Source organism: Phocoena sinus, chromosome 8 (genome assembly GCF_008692025.1).
Source record: "Phocoena sinus isolate mPhoSin1 chromosome 8, mPhoSin1.pri, whole genome shotgun sequence".
NCBI classification, from domain to species: domain Eukaryota; kingdom Metazoa; phylum Chordata; class Mammalia; order Artiodactyla; family Phocoenidae; genus Phocoena; species Phocoena sinus.
In genome coordinates this window covers 72,025,106-72,045,629 of record NC_045770.1, presented here as the reverse complement: position 1 = coordinate 72,045,629, position 20,524 = coordinate 72,025,106, and the positions used below count along the sequence as shown (strand labels likewise).

The window sequence follows — 20,524 nt, the reverse complement described above, 5'->3', positions numbered from 1 at the left end:
AAGCATCCCACATATTCCTTCAGATGTTACCTTACCAGGCCATGCCATGCCATCCAGCTTTTGGCATCTTTATATTTTCTTGATAATATCTTCGTTGATTTCTCATCTTAGGGCAGTTCTCCTTGCCTGATCTTCATATTCCTGACACTGTTCTCGGGGTTTGTTTTTTCATGGCCTCCCTTCTTCCCAGCCTTCCTAGAGCTCTTGCTGACTGACACAATTTCCCAGACCAGCAGTTTGTAATTCTTAAGAACCATTATCGTGTCAAGGCCTTCTGAACCTCAGGGGTTCTCAGGAGTCCTCTTGCCTGCTCTTGGCCTGCTCGTTAGTGACACACAGATCTGTAGACTTCCAAATACCTGGTGACTTAATCCAATACTTTTGTAGGTTTTCAGGTCAGCTTCAGTTATCCTGGGTAAGTCACACATACTACACGTTTGAACACATAGACTTATGAGTATTTATATCCATGGTGCTTTTAATTGGTTCTTAAAATTTTTTTTAAGATTGTTTTGGTACAGAGGCCTATATAACAAAGGCGTATAATAAACTTTCCATATTTACCGCTTCAGAGGATGGTCTAATTATGTCATTCATTTGGAGGAAAATCATGACTTTCCTCAAAGAAGTCCAGACTGCTTGAAGATTGGGACCATCGACAGAAATTTTTCTTAAAGAGACCCTGAGCATAATAGCCGCTTATTTGTATAATTGTTACTCTCTCTCTTCTCCTCCAGACAGTGAGTTCTGTGATAGGAGGCACCATGTTCATCTTGCTCACGTCTGTATCTCCAGTGCCTAGCAGAGAAAGTTTTCATTGCCTACAGTAAACTGTTTCTAGTTAAAAGAGACGAAACATATTCAAATGCATAGGAGGCAGGGTAGACTGCGAGGATTTCTTCTTTCCTTGGACTCGCTGGTCCATGATCAGAAGGCTTCAGTTTGTCTCTTTGGATTCAAGAGTCCAACCAAATCGGTTCTTGTTTATTGTGAACCTTTTGAGCAGTGTGCTAAGCCTTGAAGGAACAGAAAAGATGTGGGCCGTGCCCTCCCACTGCAATGTGTGGACAGGCTTAAGTCTAAGAGTACAGAAACAGAAGACTTTATCATCCATCTGTCCATCATACAGATGGTGAGGATCTGTTTATGTACCATGCCTTGTACTAGATCCTAATCCTGCCCTCAAGAAGCCCACTGTCACTAGGGGAGACAGACCTGTTATCAGATTTCAGTGCAGCAGTGGAGCTAAGTCAGTGTGCAGGAATGGCACAGACACTAGCAGTAGTCTGAGTCACTGGGTGTTAACAGGTAGGTGTTTCATGCTTAGTCAGTCTTCAAAGAATTGCAGTGCAGTAAAATACACTTACTACCAAACCATAGTGGGTTTAGTTGAGTCTGTCAGTAAATCCGTTAACTGGTTAGGCAGCTGACTAATGAAAGACATAAAGATGTTGCTGCTTTGATTCTAGCTTTGCAGCACTGTAACTCATGCTGATTTCCATGTCTGGGCCAACAGCCCAGCACTCAGGGTGGGAGGTCGGAACCTATGTCCCTGACACTGTCTGAGTCACCCCAGCTGCTCTGGGGCTCAGCTTCAGGTCTCCACCTCCACTTGAGAGCGTGATCTTTGGGTAATGTTTCAGCTGTTTGATTAACTTGTTAATTCAGATCTCTTGTTTATGCACTTTGTTATTTTCCCCTTTCTCCTGAGTCCAGAGTGGTTAAACGCTGGGATGTTTGAGCGTCCTGGCTGTTGTGCTGAGTTTTGGGTAGAAGAGAGTCTCCTGCTGTTTGGTTCACCAGTTTTGCCCTCCTCCTAGTAGCTGTGGAAGCCTTTGCCCTGGCGCAGTGTCATTGAGAAGAAACAGCCAGGGCTTCCAGTTTAATCAGACCCAGTTGCTCATTTTAATGGGAACAAGATTTGCTCACAGGGTCAAATCAGCTCATTACTGGGCCAAGGAGTTATTTGACTCTAGTTGTTTTCATAAGCTCCAGTGGAGAGTTGTTCCTGGGACCTACCCGCAGCCACATCAGCACAGAGGCTGCCCCCAGTCTCGTTCTGGAAGACGTTAGGGGTGTATTATTGATTAAAAACAGCTTATGTGCAGTGACCATAGATGCGTCCAGTAAGGTGGGCTGGGCTGGGTTAGGATGGAGACGGGGAGTAGACTGTGCTTTCTCCCTTCTCATAATCCCTACACCAACTTTGTTCCTTGGGGGACGTTTGCAGTGTCTGGAGCCATATTTGGTTGTCACACCTGGGGGTGGGCGTGCTACTGGCATCTAGTTGGTAGAGGCCAGGGATGCTGCTAAATGTCCTATGATGCAAGGGCAGCCCCCCCAGCCCGACACAGAAATACCCAGCCCTAAATGTTAGTGGTACCATGATCAAGAAATGCTGCCCAAGACTGCCGTCCCCAGTGGTAGGTGCTTAGCGAGGGCAGTTCACATGATATCAAGATTACTTTAGTTCGTCTATGTGGGAATCTGGGATGCAGTCTCTGTCCTCCCTCTTCAGGAGTCTGGTGCCTACCTGCAGTGCTTGTGATGGAAAAATACTTTTCTCCATTAGAGGCACTTGGAAAGAGTCCAAGAGAACCTGTTCTAATCTGGGAAAGCTGGCAAGGTACCTGTGTCTCAGACTGGTGGAGCTGCATTCAAGAAGCCTTTCCCAAGCTGCTTAATGTCCCCGATCATTGTTTTCGGGAGCTTCATGGGACTCCTGTGTGACTTTATCCAGGCTCGGTGACCTGCAGCTGCCTCCTCTGAGATTCATGAGTTCCTGGCCCAAAGTGATTCTAGTGAGAACTGGGTGGTGGATCTGTGTGCCTTCTTAGTTGGGTGACCTTAGTTGAGTCACTTCACCTGTCTAGGCCTCAATTTCCTCCTCTCTCATGCAGGGTATTAAAACCTACCTCCATTCTACAGACAGCTGCTGTGAGTTTCAAATGAATGAATCTGTGTGAAAGATCCTAACTAACTGTAAAATGCTGTACATACCTGTACAGGGGGTGCCCGTGCTTGGGATGTGTGCGTACATTAAGGAGTTAGCAGTTGCTTTTAGAAAGGCTTCTATTTCGGCAGGGTCTGTGCAGGGCTTGAGACACACCAGCTTCTCCCCTCAGGCTCATGAACTGGCCAGGTCTGACAGGCAAAGTTTCCTGAGGTCTTTCACTTACATGCAGCCAGCACGTAGCTCTTTTATATTATCAATATAAGATCATCATGGCCTTACAGGTAATTTTTCCTGTTAAAATCTCTGATCACACTATTCTCCCTTCAATGGATTGTATACATACTACGAAACTGTATTCTTCCTACAAAATGGATTGTATACATCCATTTGCATTCTTATTTGTTTAATGTCTAGACTGTAAATTCCATGAGAACAGTGTCTGTTTTGTTCACGGCTATATCCCCAGCACTTGGCACAGGCCCGGCACATAGTAGATGATTAGTAACTAATTGCTGAACGAATGAATAGATGGCAAGGTAGAGAGAAGCGTGGCTTTGAAGTCAGACAGGCCGAGGTGTGACTCAGCTCTGCCAGCCTCCTGATTGTGCCAGTTCCTCTCCATCACCACCATGGTGCAGGCCACTGTCACCTTCTTGCTGGATCCTGCAGTGGCCTCTGCCTGGTGTCCTCAGCTTCCCACATCGCTCCCTCTCCCCCCAGTCTGTTCTCCATGCCTCAGTTGGAAGATCTTTTCAAACCTATGTGTCACATTCCAGTGGCTTCCCATTGCTCTTATGATAAAGACATAGTCCTTAGTGGTCACCAGGCCCTGCGTGGTCTGCCCTCTGCCTGCCTTTCCAGCCCTGTTTCTAACTGAGCTAGCTCTTAATCTCTGGCTGACCTCTACTCTGGCCTTGGTACCTGGAATGGATCCTGGATTTCCCACCATAGTGCTTTTGCAGCTGATGTTCCCTCTATTTGCCACACTTACCCTGCTCTCCTTCTTCATTTTGACTTAGTTATGTCCTTTTTTTGTTTTCCCCTAGACCTCAACTTAGTCATCACCTGCTCAGGGAGGCCTTCCCTTGACATCCCTGACTCATCACTTTTCTCTTTTATCTCTTAGGGCACTACAGCCTCTCCTTTGCGCTATTTTCTTTTTTAAAAAATTAATTATTTATTTTTGGCTGCCTTGGGTCTTCGTTGCTGCGCACGGGCTTTCTCTAGTCGCAGCGGGCAGGGGCTACTTTTTGTTGTGGCTCGCGGGCTCTAGAGCGTAGGCTCAGTAGTTGTGGTGCACGGGCTCTAGGTGCACAGGCTTCAGTAGTTGCGGCTCGCGGGCTCTAGAGCGCAGGCTCAGTAGTTGTGGCGCACGGGCTTAGTTGCTCTGCGGCACATGGGATCTTCCTGGACCAGGGCTCGAACCCGTGTCCCCTGCATTGGCAGGCGGATTCTTTTTTTTTTAAACACATTACTTCTTCTTTTTTTTTTTTTTAATTTATTTTTGGCTGCGTTGGGTCTTAGTTGCCGAGTGGGCTTTCTCTAGTTGCGGTGAGTGGGGGCTACCTTTCATCGTGGTGTGCGGGCTTCTCGTTGTGGTGCACGGGCTTCTCATTGCAGTGGCTTCTCTTGTTGCAGAGCACAGGCTCTAGGCGCTCAGGCTCAGTAGTTGCGGCATGCGGGCTCTAGGGCTCACAGGCTTCAGTAGTTGTGGTGTGCAGGCTCAGTAGTTGTGGCACATGGACCTAGCTGCTCCGCGGCACTTGGGATATTCCCGGACCAGGGATTGAACCCGTGTCCCCCTCACTGGCAGGCGGATTCCTAACCATTGTGCCACCAGGGAAGTCTCAACAGGTGGATTCTTATTATTTTTTTTTTGCGGTATGTGGGCCTCTCACTGTTGTGGCCTCTCCCGTTGCGGAGCACAGGCTTTGGACGCGCAGGCTCAATGGCCATGACTCATGGGCCCAGCCACTCTGCGGCATGTGGGATCTTCCCGGACCAGGGCACGAACCCGTGTCCCCTGCATCGGCAGGCGGACTCTCAACCACTGTGCCACCAGGGAAGCCCCAGGTGGATTCTTAACCACTGCACCACCAGGGAAGTCCTGCACTATTTTCTACAGGATTCTTTAACTAATTCCCATCCCACTAGACTGTAAGCTCCATCTGGGAAAGAGCCATGTCTGTTTTGCTCAGCATCGTGTCCTCTGTGCTTAGCAAAGTACTTGGCACATCCGAGGTAGGTACTCAGTGCATGCTGGACAAATGAATAAGCCTCATTTCTCTGAGCTTATTTCTTCATTAGGAAAACGGGGAAATATTGCTGACCTTGGATGAGGATTAAATGAGATGGTGTATCAAAGCTTCCAGCATCCAGCACAGGACAGGGCTCATGTCAGTTCAGTATATGGTGGCTTCCTCTGCCCTTTGAAACTCTGGAGCGATCAGGAGGTCAGATGTCCCATATCTTCTCTTTCCAGCAGAGGTCTCCGTAGGGCTGGATCTGAGTGTCTCTGGGTCAGTAACAGGTTGATTCAGGACTCCCCTGGCGAGTGCAGAAAGATCAGTGCTTACAAATGCTAAGTGCTGGTTGCTGGTGATTTATTAGAATTTCAAGGGGAATGATTTACACATGATCCAAACCTCAACATGGGGTTGGTCAGAATGTTTAGAGCCCGGTTGCCTTGGGGATGCTGGATGCTTTCCCTGGGCCACGCAGTATCACAAAGCAGCCTTGTGGTCTCACAGAGGCTATGGATTGAAAAAGTGGGCCCCAATACAGAGTTCCTGACATTGTTCACTCTCTTCAGTGTCATCTTAAAAAGTCCTAAAGCCTTATAAGTTTTAGAGAATCAGAAATGGAAAGAGAAACTTCCTTACTTGGCAAATGAGAAAACTGAAGCAAAGAGGCAAGACAGTGCCTTTATGTCAGCATTGAGATCTCCCTGGGCTATGTGGCTGCTTCCCACTAGCTATCAGTTTTACATTTGGTAGTGTATATATGTCCATGCCACTCTCTCACTTCGTCCCAGCTTACCCTTCCCCCTCCCCATGTCCTCAAGTCCATTCTCTACGTCTGCGTCTTTATTCCTGTCCTGCCCCTAGGTTCTTCAGAACCATTTTTTTTTAGATTCCATGTATATGTGTTAGCATATGGTATGTTTTTCTCTTTCTGACTTACTTCACTCTGTATGACAGACTCTGGGTCCATCCACCTCACTACAAATAACTCAATTTCATTTCTTTTTATTAAGCCATTAATTTTTATACTAGAATCCTTAGAATGTCAGGAATGGATGAGAACTTAGAGCTCGTCTGGCCTGACCCCCTCAGCTTAGAGATGGAGAAACTGAGGACTGAAGAGGGGGAAGCACAGAGCGTTAGGGAAGGAGGGAGGACAAAACTCGGGTCTCATGGCCTCAGTCTAGTGCTCTTTCTGCTTGTCATTTTCTCTCCAGAGATGAGGAGGAAATGTGGATGGCTTAACTGCTCACACCCAGCGACTTGAACCAGGAATAATAGTTCCTTCCATACGTGAAATTCTGCTTCAAGAAAACACTAATTCTTACCTGAAATGTGTAGCCAGAGATTCCCTTAATGGAGTTGTGTGCGGAGTAGAAATTACGAGATGGTGCTCCAGGAGCGTGGGTCTGGAGGCCATCCCAGGATTCACAGAGGCAGCCACATTTCCATTTATGATAATACAATAGCAGTCATAGCTCTTGTGGACCACTTTTATCACCGTAAAGTGCTTTCATCTCCACTTTCTCATCTGAAGGTGGCAAGATGGGTGTTATTATCCTTGCTTTCCAGACAAGTCCCTAATTGGTTAACTGCACTGCCTTGGCTCACATAGTTGGGCAGAGTTAAAACTTGAACCTGGTCTTTTGTCCCCAAGCCTGCTACTCTAAGTCCAAGTAGTATGTATCTCAGAATGCTCTAACCCATGAACTAAACTTTTACTTTTCAAAGAAACATTTTTTTCCAGCTTTTATCAGTGATTCTCCCAAGCAGTAAGGAAGAAAATTCCTAGTTATCCTTGATCCTTCAGAAGGTATCTGTGGCATGCTTACCTAGATATATATAGCACTATGCTACGGACTACAAGGAAACATAAAATCCAGAACTACCTTCAGGAAGTTTATAGTTAGATGAACAAAAGAAATATTTAGTCGAAGAATGAAAAAATATGGCAGAGCCAGAGGAGTGGCCTAGACTCTGAAGGCTCTAGGGTTTCAGGGGAAGGGGAAGTCAGTGTGGGAGAGGGTAGTCAGGAAAGGGTGTGAAATCCTTTGGGAAGGTCCCGTTTTAATGGGTGGAGAGTTTGAGACTTGGTTCTGTTGCTTTCTTTGTCCTCTGGCAAGACACAGAACTCTCTGGTCCCCTTCTTCCCATCTGGACAATAAGAGGTTGTGGACATAATGATATCCAAAGGCCATTCCAGCTCTGAAATTTCATCCTATAAAAAAAAGTAAAACGGGCCTAAGGAAATTATTATGGGTGCATTGGGAGATTAAGTATAATACCATTCATTGCAGCCTAATTTATAATGACAAAAACAAATACATGGAAACAAATGAAATTGTAGGGGGAACTGGTTAAATAAATTATGGTACAAATTTGGAATATATGGTATGTTGGAATATATAGCCCCTAAATAGAATGTTTTAGGAGGATATTTAATGACAGAGGAACGTGCTCATGATAAGGTAAGTAAAAAGAGTAGGTTACAATAAGGTACTACACTACAACTTCTAATTTTTTTTTTCCAAAAAGAATGTTTGCCTAGAAAGATCAGGAGGAAATATGGCAGAGTATTATCTCTGATTGGTGGGATTATGAGTGAATTTTATTTTCTTTTATATTTTCTATGCTGATTATGTAATTTGCAGTCTGATTATATCCCCCATAAGAGTTAATGAATAAACTTTCTCAGTGCAGGGAACTGGCCTCTTTGCTGGTGTATTCCTGTGTATATATATGCCCTTGACACATCACTTCCATGGACCTCATCTGAGAGTTTGCATGGAAAAGAGGCAAGAGGCTGAAGGAGGCAGGAAAGCGGGGATCTATTTTTGGCTCAGTCATGAGTCAGCTTTGTGACCTCAGGCAAGTCCCTTCTGAACATCCCTGAGCCTTGGTTTCCTCATCTGGAGAGGGGAATTGGAGGTCACAAAAGGTCCTTTGAGCTCCAAGATACACTCATTCCTAAAGATGGAGAATTTCTCCACTGTTGTGGAACCATCTCAGAGGCCTCATTGGTTCCTTGAGCCTGGCGTCCTTTCTTTCTGTCTCGCTCCACTGTACCTGCGCTTAGCTGCCTAGCTGTAAGATGATTTCTCCGGTTCAGAGTTCAGGGTAGGATGGAGTGGAGTTGAGTTATAGGGCCGAGCTGAGAGGGTGTAGTGACAGTGTTACACCACGAGAGGGAAGCATTGTTTGGCTACTTCCCCCTTTCTCACTGTCCTATTTGCTCAGCAGGTGAAGAGTGGCTTTGATTTGCCTCAATTTGGTTTCAAATTCTAGAATTTTAGATTTAAAAGGACTTTGAAGATCATCCAGCAGAACTCAGTTATGCAGATGTGAGATAATAGAGGCCAGAAAAGGCAAGTGGCCTACTTGAAGTCACAGTATTTTTCTCAGGGTCTGTACTACAGGGTTTAGAAGAAGGCTGCAGACAGAGCCAAGAGTGTGATCAGTTGAATCCATAGAGCGTGGACAGTTCCCATGGTTGTGCAGGAATCTGAGGGATCTGCCTGTATACACGTTTATCCAGTTCCTCTGGCCAGGTGCCAAGAGGCCTGGAGATAGAGAAGAAAAGATAGAACTCGACCCTGAGGAGCAGTGTCTGGCGGGGGAAGCCCATGCAAACCCATTGATGCTATGTGTGTGTTTTCCTCACCCTATGTCGCCCTCTGGCGGTCTGCCTAGCCTAGGATCCAGGCTGTGGTGGTGCTTGGAGACTGGTTTACAGAAGACCTGCAGGCGTCCTTGTGAATGATGCCCTCCAAGGTCAGGAGGTACCCTGGCCACCTCCAGTTTGTTATTTCCAGTGAATTTCTGCAGGCACTGCTCACATATTCACATGTCCTATCTTACCATTTCTTGAGGTTTGCAAGGAATCCTGACAGTTTGTTTCCCACCTTCCAAAGGTTTTGTTTTCTTGACCCTGGGCTGACTCTACTTTTGGTTTCCAGGGTGCCCACCAGCCCTAAGCATTGTGGTAAAGCAGAATTGGGTGCTGGTCTGGGAGCCAGGCAGCTGTGCGACCTTGGGCAGGTTACTTCCTCTGTTTGGGCAGGGAGGTCAGGCTCTCAGCTGCAGCTGTGTCATCTATGCTAGAGAGATGAAGTTCTGGGGTTATTTTTGGTTTTCGTGTTTGGCAACAAATACCCATTGATCTGTGGTCCAGAGGAGTGCAGTGTGTGTCCAGCTACGGCAGAAGCAAGATTCACCCTTTGAAGTAGGTGCGCTCGAATAAGGGGCTTGCAGAGAGCCTGGCCAAAGCCGAGTGCAGCTGGGCCTGGAGAGCCACCAGATGGCAGCAGTGGGCAGGCAGCTAGCCTTACGGATGAGGCCGGTATGGCCAGCATCCAGAGTCAGAATTAGCAAGGTCAGAGCTGAAAGGACCCAGAGGTCACTACCAGGCCCAGAGAAGGAAGGAGGTTACCTAAGGTCTCCCTGTGAGTTAATCTCCTCGCTTGTTAGAAGAACTGAGATGGGTTTGGCCTCTAGCTGGCTGCCCCACAGGAAGAGTCAGGAGATAAGAGCCTGGGCCCTGGGCCAGTGAGCTGGAGGTGGGAAGGAAAGGGTACAGTAGTTAACTGTCTGCCTTGATTGTGGTTTCTTTGAGCATCTGGTCCTAATGATCTCCACCCTCCCACCTGCAGTGAGGACCGTGTCCTTTGTCTTTTCTGCTCCCCTCCTGTCTGCCCAGTTTTCCTCTGGTTCAGGGCCCTCCTCTTCGTCAAGGGTCATCTCGGAGTCCCCACACCCAACAGATGGGCCTCGCCAGAGGTACATTGCAGTAAGTCAGCACAGTTGGTTGAACAAAAAAAAATTTTTTTTTAATTTCCAAGGGGGTCAGAGTAGGGCAGGGAACAAATCTTTGCCAAGCACTTACCATGTACCGGGTGCTCTGCCAGGTGCTGCCACTTACGTACTCTCATAACTCTCTGAGGTAGGGTTCATTTCCCCTGCAGTCCAGGTGAGGAAATGGAGGCTCAGAGAAGCTGAGTGGCTTGTCTAAAGTAACACAGGTAGTTAACCAAGCAGATACTCGAACCATGCTCTGTTTGATGTCAAAGGTCAGACTCATTTTACTTCCTCATGCCACCTCCCCTCAAAGCAACTGCACTGGAAATGTAGCAAGCAACTCCCAGGCTGGAGGGCAGGGAGGAACACATATGTTTCTCTCTGCTGTGGAGAAAGCTTGTGGTGGGCTGCTGCGGGGAGGAGGCCTGTGAAGCAGTAAAGGGCAGGTATTTGTGGAGCAGGTTCGGGGGTGGTGTCTGGTGGTAGAAGGCCTTCTGAGAAGAGGTCAAGTACCTTTCCTCTCTGCATCTGGAGATGAACTCCCAGCAGTTCCCTCTGCCAGGAGTGCTGGTCTCCCTGAGCCCCACCCATGTAGCGACTGCCACCTTCCCATCACTCTGCCCATTGTCACCTCCCATAGAGGCCCTCGCTGTGCACCCCACTGAAAGTGACTACCTCCACCTGTCTCAGACCCACTCGACTCCACGCCCAGCTCTGTTTTCCACCAGAGCAGTTTTCACTGCCTGAAACTACAGCATCATTGTTTGTTTACTCTTTTGTCATCGTTCTCCCCTCACCAGGTGTGAGCCCCATGGGGTTAGGGACTTGGTCTGTTTCATTCCCCCTGGATCTCCCCTGGCGTAGAAGAAGGGCTCCATGAGGGTTAGCTGCATGGCGTGGCTGCAGTTTTCGGATGTGGGAGCGATGCCATTTTCAGTGGCTGTGCTCAGGAGACCGGCCTGTGGCCCTGCCCTCTTCCCACCTTCTTGGAGAGGCCCAGGGCAGAGAGAGCTTCAGCTCCCTGAGGCTGACAGTGATGCCTGGTGCCCTAGGGTTGTGGGGTCTCGGCTGACCCATCTGTCCCTGGGGCAGGGGGTTGGCGCACCGGCCATGCTGCGAGTTCACAGGGTGGTTCTGGTAAGGGCTCGGAGGTCCCTGGCAAGAGGGCTGAGTTTCCATTCAAAGAACCCTCCTCCTCTTTCCTGGTGGAGATTGATTTGTTCCAGGAGCTCTCTAAAAGTGAGCATTAAGTGACCGGCCTGTAATTGCGCCATCATTTTTAGGTTCTTGACAGATGGCACTGTGCTTGCCCTTTCTCAGGGGACCTTGCCTGTCTCACGGGAACTCTCAATAATCATAGTGACAGCCAGTGCCTTAAAGTGCTCTCGGACGTGTGCCAAGATGAAAGCGGCCCATTTTGAGGAATCTTGGATCAGCTTTTTCCTAATCTAAGAGTGACTTTTTACCTTAGGAGGAAGCCTGAGGTAGCCAAAAGAGCCCTGAAGAGCCAGGTTCAAGTTCTAATTTGGCTCCTTGTTGGCTGTGTGATCTTAGGCAAGTCAATAACCTCTCTGGGCCTGAATTTCCTCATCTGTTAAACGAGAATCATAATCCCTAATTTGGCTGCCTCAGTGGGGGTATATATCATGTCATTCACTCATTCACACATTCCTTCTTTCATGCCTTCACTTTATTATTCAACAAATATTTATTGAATAGCTGAGGTGAGGGCAGGGCATTCCAGGCAGAAGGAATCCTGGAAACAAAGGTATAGAAGTAGGAAGTGCACCCTGGTGTGGTTTGCTTAACATGGTGCCAGAGAGGATCAGAAGGGACTGGAATCCCTCAAGAATAACAGGCATGGGTCCTTATTCAGGCTTTATTCTGTGAGCAGTGCAAGGAGCAGCTGAAGGTTTCGGGGTGGAGGCGATATATTTGAACAAGGGAGGGGGGGCCCTGCCTCGGGGCAGCTCTTACAGGCTGCTTTCTACTCAGGTCTCTCTGTGGCTGATTTTGAGGTACTCTGGATTCCCAGGAGGACCCTCTCCCCCATGACCTGGGCAACCATTAGAAAGGCCGAGACTGGTAGGGACTGGAGTTACCTGGCTCACTGGTCCACTCTCTGGGGAGCTGTCTCAGGCCACAGGGAAGGTTGTGTTTCCTTCCGTCTTGAAGCATTTCATAAGGGCCTGAAGATGAGCAGCTTCGGGGTTTCTCCCACACCTCCCCGAGGAGATGGAGGGTGTGGGGAAGGGTTATTCATGTTTACCAAGGACGCACTTGTGTGCCAGGCGTTCTGCCAGGGATTTGCAAAATCATCTATTTAATCCTTACCCAAAGTTTGCCGAGCAAGGCTCCTTCCCGATTTTACGTGTGAGGAAACTGAAGAGAGCTTAAGAGACATGGACTCAGCCCACCTAGTTACTTGGCCTTACCTTGCTCAGAGTGAAATGGGGTCAGCAGTGTCACCTTGTCTACCAGAGGACATTGTGAGGATCAAGTAAGATCCTGGATGTGAAAGCGCTTTGTGCATGCAAAGTACTGTGTGCACAAACGGGATCACTGACAGTACTGTACTGCTTCCCAGAGAACTCTCTGTGATTCGCTTGGGCCTTTCCTGCCTGGGTGATAGAAGGTACTAACCTCTCGTTTCTCCTCTGTGTATCTCCCTCCAGCCAGCCCCTGGGTCAGGGGCTCCGCTCAGCACTTTTCTCCTTTAGCCTGCAAGTATGAAGGCACTGCTCTTCTTCAGAAAATTAACTCTACCGTACAAAATTAATATCAAAGTATGCTTACTTTGTTTGCCATTTTGGTGAAAACAATAAGAAGTCATGGACTTTTAATGCTGGAAGGGACCATCTCATCCTTATTTGAAATTTGAGGAACCAGAAGCCCAGGGAGACGGTCCCATAGCTAATGGACGCAGGGCCAGGATTAGAACCCAGGGGTCTCTAGCCCAGGGCTCCTCCACTGCCCTGCAGCGCATCTCCTAAGAGAGACTGTAATTGCTTCGTCTCCTTTATGGAGGAAGGAAGAATCCAGTTTAATAAATTTCATTACACCAGCCCCTTTATGTAACAGGGCTGTTTCCGGGTCCTGGCAGATGGTCCATAGTAACAGTGCTTTGCTGATTTGGTTGGAGCTGATCCTATGAAATGAAAAATCCTGTGTAGCAGATGCCTTTCCCAGTCCCTGGCCATGGAAAAGTCAGCCTCTCCAGGGAAGACACTATAGCTTTGGTGCTCACCATCTCTAGTGGGACTCAACATGAACGCCTCGGAGGTCATCTTAAACCCAGTCAGGTTTTTACAGAAGGTCGCATTGGTGGAATTTCTTGGTGGGTGGGGTGCTGGTAAAGTGTGTTTTTTCTGGGGCCTGAGGGACAGATGGGATCTGGGAGCAGAGTGGGAGAGAGATCAGATGTGGAAGGGAAGGAAATACAGGCTGTCTCACGGTGGATCTTGCCTGATGGCCCTTCACACCACGAGGCCTTGGACCTCCAGATGAGCAATTTGAATGTAACCTGTAGGGCCCCTTTCACTGAAATTACTGGGACTCCAGGTCTGATTATCTTCCCTTTCCTGATGGGTGCTTGATCATAGCAGGTTCTCCTTATGGCCTCTTCTGGTGGTGCTCCTTACTGCCACTGCTTGAGGCAAGTGGCAAGTCCCCAGACCACTGGCAGTGGGTGGGCGTCACTTCCACAGGCTCCTCCTGACCTTGTCCTGCTGCTCTGTTCTCGCTCTCGCAGGGTCCTTACAGGTGGGATTGGGAGAGTTCCCCCCATCTGTGAGTGCAGCTCTCTTAAGGCCCCAATAGGTCTTTAATACTCAACTCTCCTGAAGAACTTGGGACAGTTCCCAGGGGTGGGGTTAGAGGAAATTTGAGAGACACCATCCAGAGTCATGTCCCAAGATGTTCTCACTGGTTGACCACAAACTGGCATCCGGGACAGGCTCCCTCCCCTCCTTGCTCCTACCCCTGGGTGAATTATTTGCCCACCCAAGGATCGGGGGCAACCTTTGTCTCCCTGCTTGAAGATCTTAATCTGGGCCTCCCGTTAACTAACAGCCAGTTTCTCTTTGAAAGCCAAGGATGCAAAGAGTATTGGGGGATCTCTTGGGGTTTTGGAGGTGGGACCCTGGTTTCCTAACATGACAGCTTGGATACCATGGTGAGCTTTGCAGAATGCACTGGCCCTGCTCCTGGTCCTGCTGGACCTCAGGATGGTCTGCAGGGGTCGCTGTGTGCCCACAGCCAGGTGCTGGGACTTTACCCGAGGGACTCAGGCAGCGCGTCTCTGCAGGCCCAGGCGTGCTTAGGAACTGCGGCTTTCCCTGTGCCCAATCACCCAAGTCTCATTCCCAGCTCCAGCCTCCAGCTCGGGCACTGTGAGTCATAGTCATCAGTGGAAAACGCAGCTTCACCAACAGCTGGGCTCAGTGCTTGGCCTTTTTTCTTCTTTTTTTGTAACTTCACAGAGATGGAAACTGCTGATGATCTTTTGCAAGAGACAGCAATTGAAGGCAAAGTCCAGGGCTAGGTGGGGAGAGGAGAACCCTGAGGTGATGGGGGTAGAGATGTGTGTCTTTCCATTACCTTGCTCTTGGGCCTTCCAAGAAGTCATGCTAGAGAAGCAGGCAGTGAGGAGCCGTGTGGACCTTGCCTGTCTCTGCTCTTTTATGCCAAGGAGCCCAGGAGGCCTTTGGTAATTAGCTAATGCAGGTGGCAGTTGAAGCTTTGAGAGGTTGACGTATTTTTCTAAGAAGCTGTGAGTAGAATGTGCTAGAAGTCAGGGCGACCTGGGTTCTAGTCTTGCTTTGCTTCTAACCCACTGCTACCTTACCTTGTGTAAGTCAGTTACTTTCCTTACTGGGTTGCACTTTTCCCAGCTGAAGCAGAAGCAGACGGTAGGGTTAGAGTACTCTGAGGTCCCTTCCTGCTCTGGTGGTCTGTGACTCTGAACTGAATGTCAAGAATTTTGAGCCTTGTTCCCATAATCATCTTGAACATCTGAGACCTGTAGCTGTTTCTCCTTGTGCAGTGAGCAGTGCTCACGGAGAATGACACAAGTACAGGTTCCTACTCTTCAAGGACTTCACATCTGCCTTCTTCCTCTCCTCCCCCCACGAAGCAGTGGACAGAGGTTCCTGGGAAGCAGGAAACTGGGATTCGGGTTCTGGCTTTGCCAAAATACATTGTGTGTCCTCGGGCAAACCCCTCGCCTCCTTCAGCCTCGTTTTCATTTTCTCCAAAATCAAGGATTAGACTTGCTTCTTGGCTTCAACTCCCCCCATTCCCTCCCTCCGTCCTCCCCACCCCCACCTGCAGCCTCCTGCTAGCTTTTCTGCAGGGTGTGATTCTTAGCTGCAGAAGCCCTGGGGTATGGTTTCCTTTCTTGCTGGGAGGGAGAGAAGCAAGATTATTTTTTTAATTACGCAGCTAAGATTAGGCAGCAATCTACATTTTAAAGTGTTATTAATAAGAGTCTAAAAGTGTGTGAAGAAGCTTGGGAGTTGGAATGTGAAATGAGTTGGGAAACATCTGCAGAGGCACCGGCCTCAATCAGGGATGTTTTTTCTCTGGGTGCCAAGTGACTGCTAGGTGTGACTGGCAGCCTGATGTGCTGCTGGGCTCCTGGAGGAGCAGGAAGCCCAAGCACTGGGCCAGAGCAGGGGCCAGAGCCCCTCAGGTCAGGGGCTCACGGTCCAGCCTCTCATGATGGTTCTTTGCAAACTGGCTTTAGAGAAAGAGTGACAGTCATGATATTTCCAGCACCTCTATTTAGAGTTTATAAAGTGCTTTCATGTTTATTGTCTCCCTTTTCATCATAGTCCTGAGAGGTAGTTAGAACAAGTCTCACTGTCCCTTCAGGAGTCGGGTGAGGGCTCTTCAATTTAAGTTTCTTCCTTTAAAAAATGTGGTGTGCTATAGACAAAAAGCCCTGGACAGGAAGTGGGGAGCTGGGCACTTGTCCTGGGCCTCCACCTCCCTCCCCAGTTCTTCCTATCTCCTTTTCCTACTTTGTCTTTATAGCACTTAAAGTCGTTTGCCAGGGGATATGTTTTATGTGATTTTTGTCCATTGTCTGTCTTCCCCCTGCTAGAATGTCAGCTTTGCCAAGGAAGGGAGTTTTGTCTGTTTCATTCACTGTTGTGGCCCCTGGCACCTGGGACAGCACCTGGCCTATAGAAAGTACTCAGTAACTATTTGCTGAATATTGAGAGTGCCTGGCTCTGTTTCGGACTCGTCTGTGTGAAGAGTCATCTGTTTTCCTTAGTTTTGTATTCTCTTTGGGTAGTTGGAGGGGATGGTCTCTGACATCCTTGGTGGCACATAAAAGCTTGTGGTAAGAGCAATGCCTGTGACTCTTTTTTCTTCCAGCAAACACTGAGCACCTGCTCTGGGTCAGGCCCTATGCTAGGTGCTGTGAGGAATACAGACAACATAAGGAAGGATCACTGTTCTCTACCCCTCAGTGGATATGATGGTTAATTTTATGTGTCACCTTGACTGGGCCACGGGTGCCCAGATATTTAGTAAATGTTGTTCTGCGTGTTTCTGTGAGGGTGTTTTTGGAGATTAACATTTACATCAGTAGACTGAGTGAAGCAGATTGCCCTCCCTAATGTGGGTGTGCCCCATTCAATCAGTTGAAGACCTGAATAGAACAAAAGCTGACCCTTTTCTGAGTAAGAGAGGATTCTCCTGCCTGACAGCATTTGAACTTGGACATCGGCTCTGCAGGTTTTGGACTTGCCAGCCTCCATAATCATGTGAGCCAATTCCTTATAATAAATCTTGCTCTATAGAACCTACTGGTTCTGTTTCTCTGGAGAACCTTAACTAAGACAGTGGGCAACGTAAGACATGTCATCAAATGAGCTTATATTTGGTGGCATAGAATAGTAGTTAGAACAGGGGTACAAGCACCATGCCAGTGGCTCCTAAGGAACGGATGGCCCATTCTGACTAGGGGTTAATAGAATACTTTAGGGAGGCAGTGGCTTTTGAGCCAGGCCCTGAGGATGAGAAGGAATTCTGTGGGTGGAACAAGCAGGCCGACCAGCAGTGCAGGCTGGGGCACAGCACAACCCTGAGGCCTGGGAGGGAGGAAGTGGAGCAGGCCCTTGGCAAAGGGGCAGTCACCCAGCGCTAAGAGAACCGAGGTGCTTGGAGGGAGGGGCTTGTGGAGGGCAAGGGAGCCAAATACACAAACAATCTAGGACCAGGGCTTCCTGCGATGCCCTCCCCAGGTTTGGAGAAGAAACCAGTCCTCCCTGCTTTTGTCTGGGAAGCCCCCATCCTGTGTGATACAGACCGTCCTACAGCTGGTCCAGGGGCTCCTCAGGTGCACTCTGTCTGGACTTCTCTCGCCAGTGCCCCTGATTTGACAGCTAATAAAGTGAGTGGTGAAAATGGAGCAGCCGTGTGGAGTGCCTGGCACGTCTTAGGACTCTGATCTTTGCCGTATAAGCCGAGGGTGATGCTCCCTTAGTGATCTGGCCGGGCTGTCTTTGTGCCCCTAGCCCACACAGGTGTCCCTGTGACTCTGAACAACCTCCAGAAGTCCTTGGGACTGTCCACTTTTAAAGAGGCAGTGTGGGCCAATGAAAAGTGGAGCTGGGGTCACACGGACTGGTGGGTCCCCTGCAGGGCAGTGACTGGGGGCACCGACTGGGGACAGCTGGAGGCTCTGAGCTTGAGACTTCACCTCCCTCTATGCTTCAGTTTCCTCCCCTGTAATTTGAGGATTATAATAATGCCTTCTCACGGGGTGTTTTTGTGGACTAAATGGGACAATCCATGTAAAGAGTTTGGCATGAAGTAAGTGCTCTCAAAACATCAGTTATTGTTATTATCATCACCATTATTGCAGCTTTGCCACTTCCAAGCTGTGTGATCTTGAGCAAGTCATTAAACCTCTGTGACCTGTTTCTTTTTCTGTAAAATGGGATTCACACCAATCATTCAGTGTTGATTAAATTATATAACTTCATGGCAGTGCCTAAAATAGAGTTTTACACAGAGTCGGCTCTCAATAAGTAATTCTCCCCAGGCCCTTATGTTTTTATTCAATCTCTTTGCAGGCTGCTTCTTCTCTTCTTTTTAGTTGGACATCTCATGTTTGGAAATTTTATTCCTGTATTAACTTAAAAAAATTTCAGACCTTTTGTTATGTGATATTATTCATGATACAACTTTGGAGACTTGGGAAATTTTACAAAAACAAACAAACAAGATATACAGCCAAGTTCCCAAATTTTAAAATTGGTAACCGTAACATTGTAAATCAACTGTACTTCAATTAAAAAAAAAAGCATATGTATGTAAAACTGAGTCACTTTGCTGTACAGCAGAGATTGGCACAGCATTGTAAATCAACTAGACTTCAATAGAAATTGTTAATCATATTAGTGGTCTTTGATATTAGAGTGGATGTTTTATTCAAGGACACTGGTCAGACTAAATATTCAAAAGGTGCCAAGAAAATTAAATTGTACACCACTCATTTGACCCTGAGGATTTTTAGACATCATTATTAAAGTTTAGACCAAGAAGATGTCTCAGAGGTCATCGATCCCAGTCCTCTTGTTGTATGGATGGGAAAAATAGGGCCCCTGGAGGGAAGGGATGTGTTCAGAATCACGTAGCCTTGGAGAGAAGCCAGGATTAGGATCCAGATCTTCTGAGTCTCTGGTTAAAGCTTCTTATCTTCTCCAGCTCACCTTGCTTCATCTCTTTTCCGTTGCTCTCTTCCACTCTCTTCCTTTTTACCCCCTGGTTTAAATTTATTTGTGTTGTGTGATGCGATGTGCCATATACTATGCTTGTATCTTACAAAAATCCCCAAATCCAATGGTGAAGCCTTCAGTGCTCTTCCTCTTCTTTATCAGTAAGATAAAGATGATGACTCACCTAAGACTTACCTAGCATGTCGGTAGTTGGCAGCTGGCAGAGAAGATTTGACAAATTGGTAGAAATTGGGGGTGGAACGATGGAAATCCTTGGTAAGGCTGTGGTGTTCAGTTTGGGAGTATAGTAGTAATAGTGGCTAACATTTACTATTATGTGTCATGCACTATATGAAAAAGTATCCTTGCAGCAGCCCTACAAGGAAGGTGTTATTTTTCCATTTTTCAGACGTTGAGTAATTTGCTTAAGATTATGGAGCCAGCAAATGATAAAGTTTAGTAGTTGGGAGCAAGAAGTAGGTAGGAGGAGATGGTTACATTGTTCATTTGTTCATTCCAGCAACAAATACTTTATTGAGCATCTACTCTGTGTTGGGCATTTTTCTAGGATACAGGGATGGGCAGAAACAGTCCCTGCTATCACAGAGCTGAGTCTCTAGAGGACGAGACAGACTTTAATCAACAGTCCTCCTAATGAGCATACAGTTATAAACTGAGACAAGTTCTCCCAAGATGAGGAACATGCTTCTCTGAGATTGTCGCACAGAAGAGTCTGATCTGGGTTGAGGACTGAGCAGAGTTGAAGAGTGAATGAATACAAGTTGACTAGGTGAATGGGCTCAGGGGTAGAGGAGAGAGCGGGGGTGGAGGGAAGGGGTGTTGGAAGCCTCGAGGAAGAGCAGGATAGCACGTCTGTGTGGGGGAAGCAGCCTGGTGTGCCTGTGTCTGGCCCCTGTCCTCTGAGCTTTCCCCTCTCCTCCTCCTTGCACGGGAAGACTAAGCTTGGTGACTCTCAGGCCGTTAGTTCGGTGTTCGAAGTTCTTGGTTTTTATCATCAAGTGCCTTTTTATAAAGTCTCTGTCCACATGGCAGAACAAAGGATGGGTTATAGAAATGAGGTTCTTACACTCCAAGGACTTAGAATTACTAACCCAGAGAGTAACGAGTGTTTGTAAACGGATAAATTATATAATAAATATAACTCATAGGTGCAGAGAGGCCTCCTCGTGTGTGTGTGTGTGTGTGTGTGTGTGTGTGCTCCAGAAGCATTTGAGGTGGGAGGGACTAAAGAGGTTGTATGGACTTTTTTCTGCCTGACCCGTGGGATTCTTTTTACAACATCTACCTCTATTTGCTACAGCTCCATTTTGATATCTTCAATGGCATTCTGTTTCCTTCTGGGACAGATTATGTTAGGAAAATATGGATGTTCCTTATATCACACTGTAATCTATCTTCTTATCACCTTCAGGACCCCTTTTCCCAGAACAGGGTAGAAATACATCTTTCCCTGAGGACCCAGATACCGCTGAAGCAGCTTCTCACTGTGCCCGTTGCTGTGGCTGCAGCACCTGCCCCTACCAGCATCCTGGGCAGCCCTCTGGCTGGTGAAGGAAGCTGGCTCCCCGACCATTCCGCATCCACCCCCACTTTTGTGTCTTCTCTGATCCCAGAGCACCCAGGGCTTTGCACCTCATTTTCTTTCTCCTCATTCACTCCCCCTTTATTTGTATTTGTTCGATAAGATGTTTGCACAGGGCCCCAAGTGATTTAAATCATTTGGTAACGCATGACTCCTGTCAATGGAACCCCTGATCTAGCACCCTCTGCGCCTT

The 20,524-nt window shown here is 47.8% G+C and overlaps 1 protein-coding gene across 4 annotated transcripts in view; it reads left to right on the top strand.

The window, feature by feature from the left end:
- Window positions 1–20,524, top strand: part of SERGEF (secretion regulating guanine nucleotide exchange factor) — a 228,210-nt gene that overhangs the window by 22,988 nt on the left and 184,698 nt on the right. The window lies entirely within an intron of this gene.